At 44.9% G+C, this 12,588-nt stretch overlaps 1 pseudogene; it reads left to right on the top strand.

The window, feature by feature from the left end:
- The first annotated feature begins 529 nt into the window (after positions 1–529).
- LOC127214937 (active regulator of SIRT1-like) overlaps positions 530–12,588 on the top strand; it is a 31,996-nt pseudogene continuing 19,937 nt past the window's right edge.

The following is a 12,588-nucleotide window of genomic DNA, read 5'->3' on the forward strand; positions in this document are numbered from 1 at the left end:
TCACCAAATCTCTTCTATGATATCCTGCAGTTACCTGGAGTCATGGAGACCCTCCAGCTATGGTTCCATAGGACCAGTCCCTTCACACTCTCCAGCAGGTCACAGATGGAACTGATGTTGAGGAGTGTCAACTCAAAGCCTTGGATGTGTGCCTGGGTGGTAGCTGAGTTGGTCAATCCAGTCTGCTGGAACCACCCCCTCAGGTGAGGGGTGGAGTCAGCTCTCCCACACCCCTGGTGAGGGGTGGGGCTAGCTCTCCCAATTGCATGGGCCAGCTCTCCTGTGAGGGGTCAGACCAGTTCAGCATCACCCTCTTACTTCAACACATGATTGAACTTATGGTTCATATGAGTCCCTGTGGTAACGCTGGCAACGGAAATCAACACAGATCCCAGCTATAAAAGGACAACAGACCCAGACATGGTCCTCAGCTGCAGCTCAGGTCTGCATGTCACCATAGCCCCAGGTGGCAGTGTAGGTTGCTCAGATCTGGATGGCCTTGGTGGTAGCATGGCCCTTGGGCATCAGCATGGCCTCAGGTGTCAGCTCATGGTCTTTGGTGGTAACAGGAGCCATGGAAATCAGCACTGATCACAGCTGCAGCAGGAACATGAACCCAGATATCACCTTTGGCAGTAGCCCAGGCTCAGATGCCATCGTGGCCCCAGGTGACATGCAGGCTACCCACAACAGTCATTTCCCACTACCTTCAGCTCTTCAAATCTGCCTGTCTCTACAGGACATGAACTATTCTGCCACTCTCTCCCATAACCCACCAGAAGATTGCTCACCATAATGGCACCTGTGGTTTCCTCTACTCACCCAGGGCAGGTGGTCCCTGGCAGGTTTCTGGATGTCCATCCCCCACCCAGTCCTAATGTTACCAGGCAGGCCAATCATACTACCTTTCTTGTTAGTGAGTTACAGCTACCTTTTTTTCTCAGATCAAACTTCTTTGGGTCAAAGAATTAAAATAAATATCTTTTATATTTTTTGTTTGTTTGTTTGAAAAAATAGTATATGACTCAAGAAATCAATTAGGGGGCTTGAAAAATGAACAGAGTCTTGGTTTCATTTCAGAGAATGTAAAATAGAAGGTGGCAGGCTTGAAAATGGTGATGCAGAGTTTGGAAAGGCAAGTCCAGTTGTCGCATTTCATGAATAATGTTGAAGTCACACCATCAGTCTTTGGAATTAGACTAATTTTCAAAGGTATTTTGGATCCAAATAAGTTTTCTCGTTTGACATGTTCATTATAAGGCTTCCCAGATGATTGGGACTACCCCATGTCTGTGAGGTCCCCATATTTTACATGGAGGAAACGCAAAGAGCACCCTTGGCTTTTTCCTCCCGTAGAGCCTAGCCTGTTGTTCTGTGAACAGGGCAAAGGCTGCATGTGTCTGCAGTACTGGGGAGTAGACAGCTGTGAAGAATGACTTAGCTTCAAGACTCATTGAGGCAACACAATCGGCTTCATATGCGTCCCATCCCTTTCTTAAAACTGAAGAGCAGCTTGCAAGAGAAGCAGCCCACTGTAAAATTGATGCCAGTTTTGTCATTAACCAGCAGTGGGATTTCCTGGCTTCTCTGCTGGGGTGTGTACTAAAAAGTATTTAGTTTATTTAGTTGTAAGGGTCACACGGGCAAAGGGTATGACAAAGTAAAAATAATAATAATAATAATAATAATAGTAGTAGTACATACAGCAGTATAGTTGTATAGATGTAATTTTCTGTTATTTTGGTGCCCTGCCATTTTCATTATGTAGATTACTATTTATTCTTGTATTATGACTTCAATTTTGAAAGCTGTCACAATATGTTTTTCCTTTTAGTTTTTTCTCCTTTCCCTTCCCCCTTCTCTCCCCCTTCCTTTCCTCTCCCCCCCTCTTACTTTCTTTCTTTCTTTGTAAGAGAGGGTCTCTATTCATAGCCTTGGCTGTCCTGGAACTATGTGGACAAGTCTGACCTCACAGAGATCCACCTGCCTCTGCCTCTTGAATGTTGAGATTAAAGGTGTCCTGCCATGGATTTTTGATGCAAGAATGTTGCAGGTGGAACTCAGGCCCAGAGGGTCCAGTGGCTTGTCTAAAGGTAAAAGTAAGCTAGCAACAGAGTCATTATTTGTCTATTTTGGGTTTCTCAATACAGAGTTTCTCTGTGCAGCTCCAGCTGTCCTGGAACTCATTGTGTAGACCAGGCTGGCCTTGAACTCAAAGAGCTCTGCCTGCCTCTGTCTCCCTAGAGTTGGGATTAAAGGCATTAGCCAGCACCACACATTTTAGATTGCAGATTTTGGGGGGATTTTCCAGTCAATGTTCATTTCTAATCATTGTTACATGTGGCTAGTGCTATCCTTGGTGGGGGGCTGTGGAATTGGGGACTCCATAAACCCTCATTGCTATCTCTCTAGGAGGATAGCATATTCATCCCCACATTGACATTTCTTCTCCAGAGAAGCTGCTCAGTAGCTCATTGTCCCCAAGGTTGGGAGGAACAAGCAATGCATTTGATGGATGCAGACAAAGCTTCCAGGAAGGAATGGTGAGAACCTGAGATGAAAAGGTATCACAGGTCTTGTCATCTCCATCTGCATCTGGGTTCTAGTTCGACTCAGTGTTTATGTATGGGTGTTTGCTTCTGTTTCCAACAGGTATTGGATGATGGCTCCATGGATAAGTTAGTTGTTGATCTCACTATCCAGATGCTGAAACACATAGAAACAGCTGACCTGAACAAGGAGGAGCTAACGAGCCACCAGACTGATAGCTGGGAAGCCAGCATGGGACTGACTCAGGGACTGACCCTGAATATGGGTCTCAGCCAGAAGGACTGAACAGTCTAAGGGACCTCAGACAGTGGAGCCAGGATGTATCCCTGGTGCACAAAAGGACCTTGCAAACACATCCCCCATGGAGGGATAACTGCCTTAATCTAGAGACAGGAGAGAAGCCCTAGTCCCTACTTCACATGACCTGTCAGATCTACATGACCCCAACTGGATGGCATTGCCCTACATATGGAATTGGGGTGGGGGGATGGGAGGGAGGGTGGTTAGGGTGCATGTGAGAGGGTAGAGAGGGTAAAAGTGAGTGAGTGAGTGAGGGAGGGAGAGGGAACTGGGGTCGACATGTAAAATAATAAATTATATAAAATAAAAAGAAAAAAGGTATCACAGGTGAACTTTTGTGTTATGTCTAGTCTGGGGGTTTGAAGAGAGAGAAGAAGGTGTGCAGGAGAGATGTTAGACACAAACTGCTTTCTACCCTCTCAAGTGAAGTTTGTTGGCTTTGTGTGTAGCAGGCTGACTGGGAGGTCTAGAGCTCTGGTCTTCCCGGGATGCTATGCCTTCTGTCTCAGCCTGTGATGGTTGCTCCTTGCTGGTTCCTAAGGGAGATGGCTGGGAATGTCTGTCTGTTTCAGGAGTCTTGGGATTCATGCAAAGAGTACTTTCCTTTCAGAATTTAATGAAGATAATAAAGAGATTCATTTTGGATGACTGAACTCACTCCACGGAATGGATGGATAATTCACTGAGGAGCTTACTCAAATGTAACTTATAGGCCGAGCTACAGCACTGCATTTCTCATTACCTTATCTCTCCTTACAAAGAAATGTGAAAAAATGTTAGTCTGGTTTCTGATTCACTTTGGTTTTCGTTCTTTCAGCACTGGTTTTTAATCTCTTGCCTGGGCTCACTGCAGTTCATGTCCCACCCCAAACTGTCTTAGAATGGCTTCATTGTTGAATGATAGACTTTAATATCAATTACAGGGACTGTGTAGCATGTTCAAAGTGATTACTCAAGTTCAGGCTTTATTTCTTAATGGACTACATCTTCAAAGCTCTAGCTGACTTAGTTCTCACTCCCCACTGTTTCATGTTAAGCTAAAACTTCTTTTTTACAATTTCTTTATGATAATATTTTTATTTAAATTTGAAACAAGCTTGTTTTACGTGTCAATCCCAGTTCCCTGACCCTCCCCCAACCTCCCCCCTACTCCCTTTCTGCTCCCCAGGGAGAATGAGGCTTTACATGGTTTCTTCAAAGTCTGTGATATGATTTGGAGCAGGGCTCAGGCTCAGGCCCTCCCCCATGTGTCTAGGCTGAGAGAGTATCCCTCTATGTGGAATGGGCTCCCAAAGTCCATTCATATACTAGGGAGAAATACTGATCCACTACCAGAGGCCCCATAGACTGCCCAGTCCTCCTAACTAACACCCATGTTCAGGGGTTTTGGGTCAGTCCTATGCTGGTTTCCCAGCTATTAGACTGGGCTGCATGAGCTACCCCTTGTTCAGGTCAGCTGTTTCTGTGGGTTTCTCTAGCCTGGTCTTGACCCCTTTGCTCATCACTCCTCCTTCCCTGCAACTGGATTCCAGGAGTTCAGCTCAGTGTTTAGCTGTGGGTGTCTGCTTTTACTTCCATCAGCTACTGGATGAAGGCTCTATGATGGCATATAAGGTATTCATCAATCTCATTATTGGGGAAGGGCATTTACGGTATAGGCTAAAACTTCTAATTCACCCTTGAAAAACTCACTTATCTGATTCCAAGGGAACCTGTGGGGTTTCCTGCCTGTGTAGGTTTGGACTGTTTAGACCTGTACTGTGCCAATAGGAGACAGTCCTAGACTTTGCTGGGCAAATGAAGGCAATGGCTGGGACGTTTGATTTTTGTCTGTAGCAGAGTGTCCAAATGTGAAAAATTCTTTTATCATTTGGCTTTGCTGAAGAATGACAGCACATATTTAGCCTATTATGGGTCAACACGTGTTTTCCACTTATTGCTTTAAGCCCATTGTATTATTAAGTTAGATATAGTGAAGGGTCTGGGTTTCTACTCAACAAGTAAGCTACCATGTTAGGCTGCAACTATGTGTACACACACACACACACCCACACCCACACACACACTCCACACAAACAAACAAACAAAAACCAACCAAACTAGAAATCTCTCAGTTGTAAAAAAAAAAAAAAAAAAAAAAAAAAAAAAAAAAAAAAAAAAAAAAAAAACAAAAACCAAAACAGCTCAGTTTTCCAGGCCCTCCTGACATGGAGAGGGCCAGATAACAGATAACTATATCCACACTAGCAGAGAAGAGAGAGAGAGAGAGAGAGAGAGAGAGAGAGAGAGAGAGAGAGAGAGAGAGAGAGAGAGAGCACACCTTTTTTTTTTTTGCTCTGAGATCCACTTTCTCCTAGGTGAAGCCTATCTTCACCACTCTGCCCTGACTACTCTGGAGGTCTTTGGAGACCCATAGAATAAAACCCAAGTTCTTAGGTTTGGCATTCAAGCCTCAACCGAGTTCATTTTTACAGTTTTGTGTCTCTGAACCTGTGCTTGGACACTTTGAGTTTCAAGGCCTAGAAGACAAGATGTGTGCACATATGTGAAAACTTCTGCAAAAGTGGTTTCCCCAGGAATCCAGGAAAGGAACTTACAGCTTCTGACCATATTACTGTCTTTAAGTTTCATCTCAGAGATAGGATTTTTTCTTTTACAACCAAGAAAACAGATTGCAGAGTAGGCCAGCCTCTTCCTGAAATAAATCGAAGTGTCATGTACTCATTTCCCCTTGTTGCAAATGTTAAGGCCACACTAGGCATTTTGGACCCAGTGACTAAGAAGTGGGGATAACACATTACTCTCAGCTGGGAGGTCCCAGGCCAAGCATGGCAAACATGGCGCCGGCAGGCTCCCCTCACTTCACTTTCTCTTGTTAAACCTTTAGATTCCCTTATTTAGGCATGCCCGTATTCCTGAAGCTAGCCACCAAGGTCTATTCCCTTATTTGACCACTTTCTTACGCATGACTCATCCCTGAGGCAGATCACCAAGGTCCAGCTATCAACACATCAAGGTCCAGCAACCAAGAATCCCCATTTAGCTACCTGACTAACATGTCCCATCAGAACTTATCATCTCATCCTAGCTAATTCTAGCAGACCTCCCCATTTCCCTCCTTAAATTATTCCTGCAAAGCTATCTGCTTCTGTCTCTGTCCAGTTTTGATTCAGCCACCGTGTCTCTTTGCCTTGCCTAATATACAGTCTCTTTGTGTTGGAAACTGGTGTCTGGGTCTGGGTGTGGTCTGTGCTTTATCTGGGGTTCAGAAGGGCACCCTGAAGTGCGTGGATTGTTTCAAAGAGGCCATCCAAGGCTATGTGGTTATGACCATCTAACTGTATGAACTCATGAACGGCTCACACTTCACGCCTTGTGGAGGCCAACACCTCACACTGAGAATCATGCTGAAAACTGCATAGTGCTTTTCATCCACTCTGCAGTTTTCTACGTTTCCCAGGCCATTTAATCCTCTTTAATTTCCAAAACCTAATAGCTTTTAAAGCCTTTCTCAGTATTTATTTATAGCTTTCCCGATTGGGGTGTTTAGCTTTTAACAAAATGGCATATACAGGTGGCCAGTGAAGGCCAGGAAAAAGAACACTTCTGGAGCTAGACCAAGTGCCACTCTTCCCTAGCTCACCCCAACCTGTCACCTCAAAACCCTTCCCCCAGTCACCTTGGGACTACCCTATGTTCTCATGGGTAGGCCCATCAGTGACTCACAGAGAAGGGACATCTGATGTTCTGTTTTCCACATGTGAGACTCCCAACCAGGGTTGTCAACTCCATGAAGGGCCCAGAGGGAAAGCAATGTGGTGGTGGTAGACTCTCAGGTGAGTCACATGACAGCTACTCAAGAGCCTCCTAAAAATATGACTTCTCAGCTTTACCCAGACACAGATGCCAGGGCTCTCTGAGTGAGCACGACCACACACACACTTTGTATTCAGAAAGGCATGTTTGCAGTGGTGACACAGCTAATTCTTTGACCATGATTCAGAAAGAATACTCTTGCCTCAGGTTGGCAGCTGGAGATAGATGTTATCACTACCCATCTTGGGGTTCTTGGGCACATCTTCAACCCACCCAAGTTCCCTGTTTCATAACCAGCAAATGAGAGGTGGGCTAGATAACCCACTGGCATCTTAGAGTTTTCATTCCTCCCACAGAGGTTCTGCTCTGGACCCAGAGAAATCTTGTACTGCCCTGAGAGTCACGCTCTGTCATGGTCCTGAGAGAAGACTTGGGTTGAGTCTTTGCTCATTCTTCCCTCCTCAGGTGAATACAGAACAGCTTCCTTTCAAAGCTTCTGCAGTCTTACATGGCTGGCATTTGTCTCTACCTCTAATGGTACTTTCAGGGGGTAATTTTTAATTGGCTTAATTCCCCCGAGCTCACACTGTCCCTGCATTCTGTCAGCGTTCAAGGGCTATATAACTCCTGTACATGTTGCTTGACAGTGGTTTCCTCTCTCTCTCTCTCTCTCTCTCTCTCTCTCTCTCTCTCTCTCTCTCTCTCTTTCTCTCTCTCCTCTCATTCAAAGAAACTTATGTGGGGAAAGGGAAGGGAGAGATCCTCTGGCGTAACATGACCTGAGACAATGCAACCATGCATACCTACATCATACGCTATCAATGTATCAATATAATCATTATAATCATACACACCCATGGGGTGTGAACACACCCAGAGGAAGAGCTCTTATTTCAGGGTTATAATCTAGGATAGTCGAGGACATTGTCAGGTCCTGGCCCTGTGCCAGCATGATTCCTGAATTGTCTGACTGTTTCACACCTGTTCACCATCTTTTCTATGAGCACACTGAACCCGCCAAGAGCAGGGAGAGACTGTCAAGCCACCATCATGTACTTCCTGGGTCTACACCAGTGCTTCTCAACCTTCCGAGTGCCAAGTCCCTTTAATATAATTCCTCGTGTTGTGGTGACCCCCTAACCATAAAATTATTTCATTGCTACTTCCTAACTTTAATTTGCTACTATTATGGATAATGATGTTAATATCTGATATTCAGAATATCTAATATGAGACACCTGTGGGGATTGTGACCCATGAGTTGAGACCCACACTGGTCTATATAGAGAAACTTGTGAATGTGGGCTGACAAAATTAATAGACGCCTCCCCCTTATCAGTCATCTCTCAACTCTAAAGGAAATAGAAGCCACAGGAGGAGATGAACTTGATTCAAAGCCAGAGACACCCTGGAAAGATGTCTTTGCTTAGGATATGGGAGCATGTGCTCAGCGTAGTGCAACCTAGCAGATGGAATGCAAGTCATGACGCTGTCTTCAGTTTTCTAGAAGCCACACTCCAAGGAGTATAATGAGGCTCTTGCCACTATTTTTCACTATGCTTTATTTCTTCTAGTACATTCAAAATAATACCATTTTGACAGATGATTAATGTTGTATTATTATAATATGAAAATTATTACTGAGGCCTTTTCACCAAATTTTTGAGATCAGGAATATATATTCCATCGTGTGTGTGTGTGTGTGTGTGTGTGTGTGTGTGTGTGTGTGTGTGTGTGTGTGAGAGAGAGAGAGAGAGAGAGAGAGAGACTCACTATATTACATAAACATGGCATGTATTGTGTGTGTGTGTACATGTGTTTGCCTGTGTGTCTGTGCATGTAGAGGCCAAAGGCCAATATCTGACATCTTCCTCTATCATGCTTCACCTTGTTGAGATTGAGTCTCTCTGAACTTAGAGCTAGAGTGGCTGGCCAGCAAGCTCCTTGTGTTTTCCCATCTCTGTCCCTGGTGCTGGGGTGTTGTTCTCCATATTATTATTGTTGTTGTTGTTGTTGTTGTTGTAACTAGCTATTATTATAATTATTATTATTTGAGACAGGATCTCTCATTGAACTTGGAACTCACTGGAGTCATTGACACAGGCTGATGCCCTTGGGTTTTATGTGGGAAATCAGGACATGAACACAGGTCCTCCTGTGTGAATGGTAAGTGCTTTCCACATTGAACCATCATACCCTGAGTCCATGTAGTCTGGAGTACATTTTTCAAGTGCAGCACATCTCAGCATGGACTAATCGAAGTCCCGGCCTTTGGTAATACGGAGGTTGGGTGGATGGGCAGAAGTGTGGGCTGCACCACCCTTAAGAGTCCTCTTAGGCAGATGAGATGCTGGAGGTCAGGAAGGTGCCTTAAGGAGGACTCCCTGCAGCTGCTCCTCTGGGAAGGAAAAGCCTGGGATTCAGGAAGCAGAGGGCTGCAGGAAAATGAGTAAAAAGAACTCGAAGCTCTAAGGAGTTAAATGACTCGGTGCAGGGAGGTGCCCACATTTTTGACACAAGAAACAAATTCTAAATGACTTTGGGAGCAAAGAGGCCCCAAATAGGAACTGTAGTTCTAGAGTAACGAGGGTCCTTAAAGCTGTCTGAATAGAAAATAAGGTTATCATTATGCCTTATCATTATAAGAGAGAAGAATATTAAAAGGACTCTGTTCGGCGTGAATAAAAAAGATAAATTTCGAGTAAACTGGCACACAGTTTATCCATGACTGGATTTGCTGTAATAAAGTCAGCTTGGGAATAAGCTGGGTGATTTACAGGGAGCTTGCTTCTGTAAAATTTACAAACTGCTGTGATAAAATGTCACCTTTTATGATGCATTCCACTTGGGCTGCATATATAAAGGGCACTGCAATGGAAAGAGTTGCAAAAACAAAGCAGCCGCCTGGCTCCCCAGCTGCCTTTGTCTGCTTTTCCAGCAGTATTGGGAATTTATGGAAAGATGACCTCCACACTTGCCTTTTACAGGGGCGGATTGCAAATGGCCAGGGAAATGGCATCCTTTCTGGTAGCCTGTGCTCTGTGACCCCAGAGGCTGCTTTGAGTAGCTTAGACTAGGAAAACTTGGGGTGAGTAAGGTAGGGAAATGTGGGGAGTGAAGAGAAGGCACCCATGCTGGAACTTCCAATCCATTGCAAAAGGCAAGCCCACCTGGGAGGGATTTGACATGGATTCAGCCAGGGTTTTGTGGTTATATGAGCCATGCCAGCCCTTTGGTTTCCTTCCTCAGCATTATCTGTTGGGTTCTCGGAGTTCCCTCTGGAGCTTTGCCAGAACACAGAAAAGTCCTGTTCCTTCACAGTGGCCCAAACTAGGAAGGAACAGGTTGTGGTCCTGCCATTTCAGTCTGTGCATTTGCCTTTTTTTTTTTTTTTTTTTTTTTTTTTTTTTTTTTTTGCCAGCACAGTGTTTGTGTAGACAGCTATCTTGTTCTTGTATCTGTCAGTCCTGATGCCCCTGGGGAAACCATGGACATTCCCATCTATTTTCCCTAGTGTGGTATGTGGTGGGATGTTTGATAGCATTGTGAAACTCCGAGACTGTATTGATAAAATTTACCTTGGATTGGGGCCAGGAGGCAGGGACAGGGGTAGATGTGGTGTCATGGCAACAACTAGTTGACAGAAATTAGCCATAGGGAATGCAGAGGAGCAGGGATGTGGATAGAGACACATGGGAAGGGGTGGCCCTTTCTGGTTTTGAATGGGTGGAGAGTTGCCATATTGCTGGGTCTCCAGCTAAAAAGAAGGTCAACTGGTTCCGGCTTCTCTGATGTGACAGATTTTTACCCTTACAATATCTGAGTACTGAGTCTTTATTGGTAATTAAAACAACATAAATAAAAAACAGAAGTGGTAGTTTGAATGTAATTCCCCCCCCCCAAGCTCATAGGGACTGGCACTTTTAGAAGGTGTGGCCTTGTTGGAGGAAGTGTGTCATTGTTGGGGCCGGCTTTGAGGTTTTCTATGCTCAAGCTACACCTAGTTCAGTTTGATGTCTGTTGCCTGTGGATCAAGATGTATTAACTCTTAACACCATATCTGCCTGCATGCTGGCATGCCCCACCATGATAATGGACTGAACCTCTGAAACTTTAAACCACCCCAATTAAATGTTTTCCTTTGTAAGAGTTGTCATGATCATGGTGTCTCTTCACAGCAACAGAACATTGACTAAGACACCAGTGATTATAGACTGCTCTCTAACCCTCCCCTGGAATCGTCACTCTACTATTGTGTTATCTGCAAGTGAGGGCAGACGCATGGCATGTTAAACTGTCTGAAAGAAACTCCAGCTGTCCTACAGCATGGTAACCTCCCACTCTGCCCCATGGCATTTATAGAAAATCCTTCCATCAGTGAACCCAGAATATTCTTCCTTTGAAGGTCTGAAACACATGTTTCTTTCTTTTGGAGTCTTTGTGTGTGTGTGTGTGTGTGTGTGTGTGTGTGTGTGTGTGTGTGTGTGTATGTGTGTGCATAAAGTGCCTCTACCCTAATGTGGGTCCTCAGTAATTGTTCTGTTTGTACTAAGCGGACAAGGCTAAATGCTATAATGGAGCACAGAAGCACAGCATTTCATGACACCAGGTGTGAGAGAGATCACTGTAAACCTGGGCACATAAGGGAGTCTGCATACAGAAGGGAGGGTTTGATCAGGGTTATGGAAGGAATAGGGAAGTTGCTTTATGGACAAGGTCATTGCAGGCTGAGGAGGCTTGAGCTGGGTGTGCAGTGGTGAGGTGGATCTGGGGAGAGAGGAACTGCATGAGGTGGGAAGGAGACTCTGTGAGAGGAGAGGCGGTGGAGCTGCTGTGTGGAGAGATGAGAGAGAGATTGGTGGCTGTTCTGTGGGGTGCTAAGAGGTGTAGAAAAAACTAGCTATGTCAAGTACTTAAGGTCATCCTTGGCAGTTCTCCAGTACTAGAAATAATTTGCCTCATAAAACTGGACATGTGGTGGCATTTAAGACAAGAATTTGTCCATAACATGCCAGTGCAAACTCCAGATGGTCATGCCACATAGGTTCTTGGAGAATTTTAACTGAAGCATGCTCTTTTATGTTGAGTTACCTTGGTTCAGTTCTCCACGCCTTAAGGTCCCAGGGCAGCGTACATCACTGAAAGGCCTTCCCAATCGCCTTTTCTCTGCACACTCCCTGTCACGGCTCCCTGTTGTGAAGGAACTAATGTCTGGTCTCTGCTGATCAGACAGGAGATGCTACCCCTCTCTCTGGGGATAGAACTCAAGGTAGGCTCCTAAGGGTGTAGTACTAGAGCATCTGGCATCTGGAAAGTGGGCTTGAGAGAACCTCAGAATAAGATAGTGGGATAACAGCTATGTAGTCAGTATAAGCTGAGGCTAGTCACCAAAGAAAGCAGCTCCTAAAATTGAGACAAAGAGCATTTAGAGCAAGTCAGTTGAGGGATGGAGTAGGGTAAGTGATAAAGACCCAAGGCTTTACTAGCAAGGGCATTTGAAAACTCTGGTGACCGGTTTCTGGGCACACACAATGCTAAGAGGGCTTGGAGCTTGTAAGAATTGCAGACCCAGGTGCTAGACAGAGAATGCAGCTGGCTGATTGGAACTTCTACCTACCCCGAGGGCTGAACCCCCTTTGTTGGAGGAGATTTCCTACTTCCTTGTTTCCTGGGTATTTGGTAAAAGCCCCCACTGTCTAGTCACATCTGGACAGTGTATCAAACCCAAATAGTTGGCTCAGCACTTCTTTGCCTTATCCAGCCCTCCGTGCTCCATTCCCAAGTCAAGTCAGCCTTTGGGAGCTGTCCATTAAAGATACCGTCGTCACTTACAAGAGATCTATCTACCAAATTAAGAGTTTAAATAGATTTCATTCTGGGAACTGAGCAAGAGGCAGCGATAATTTAGCTTATAAAACTGTA

Source organism: Phodopus roborovskii, unplaced genomic scaffold (genome assembly GCF_943737965.1).
Source record: "Phodopus roborovskii unplaced genomic scaffold, PHOROB, whole genome shotgun sequence".
NCBI lineage: Eukaryota > Metazoa > Chordata > Mammalia > Rodentia > Cricetidae > Phodopus > Phodopus roborovskii.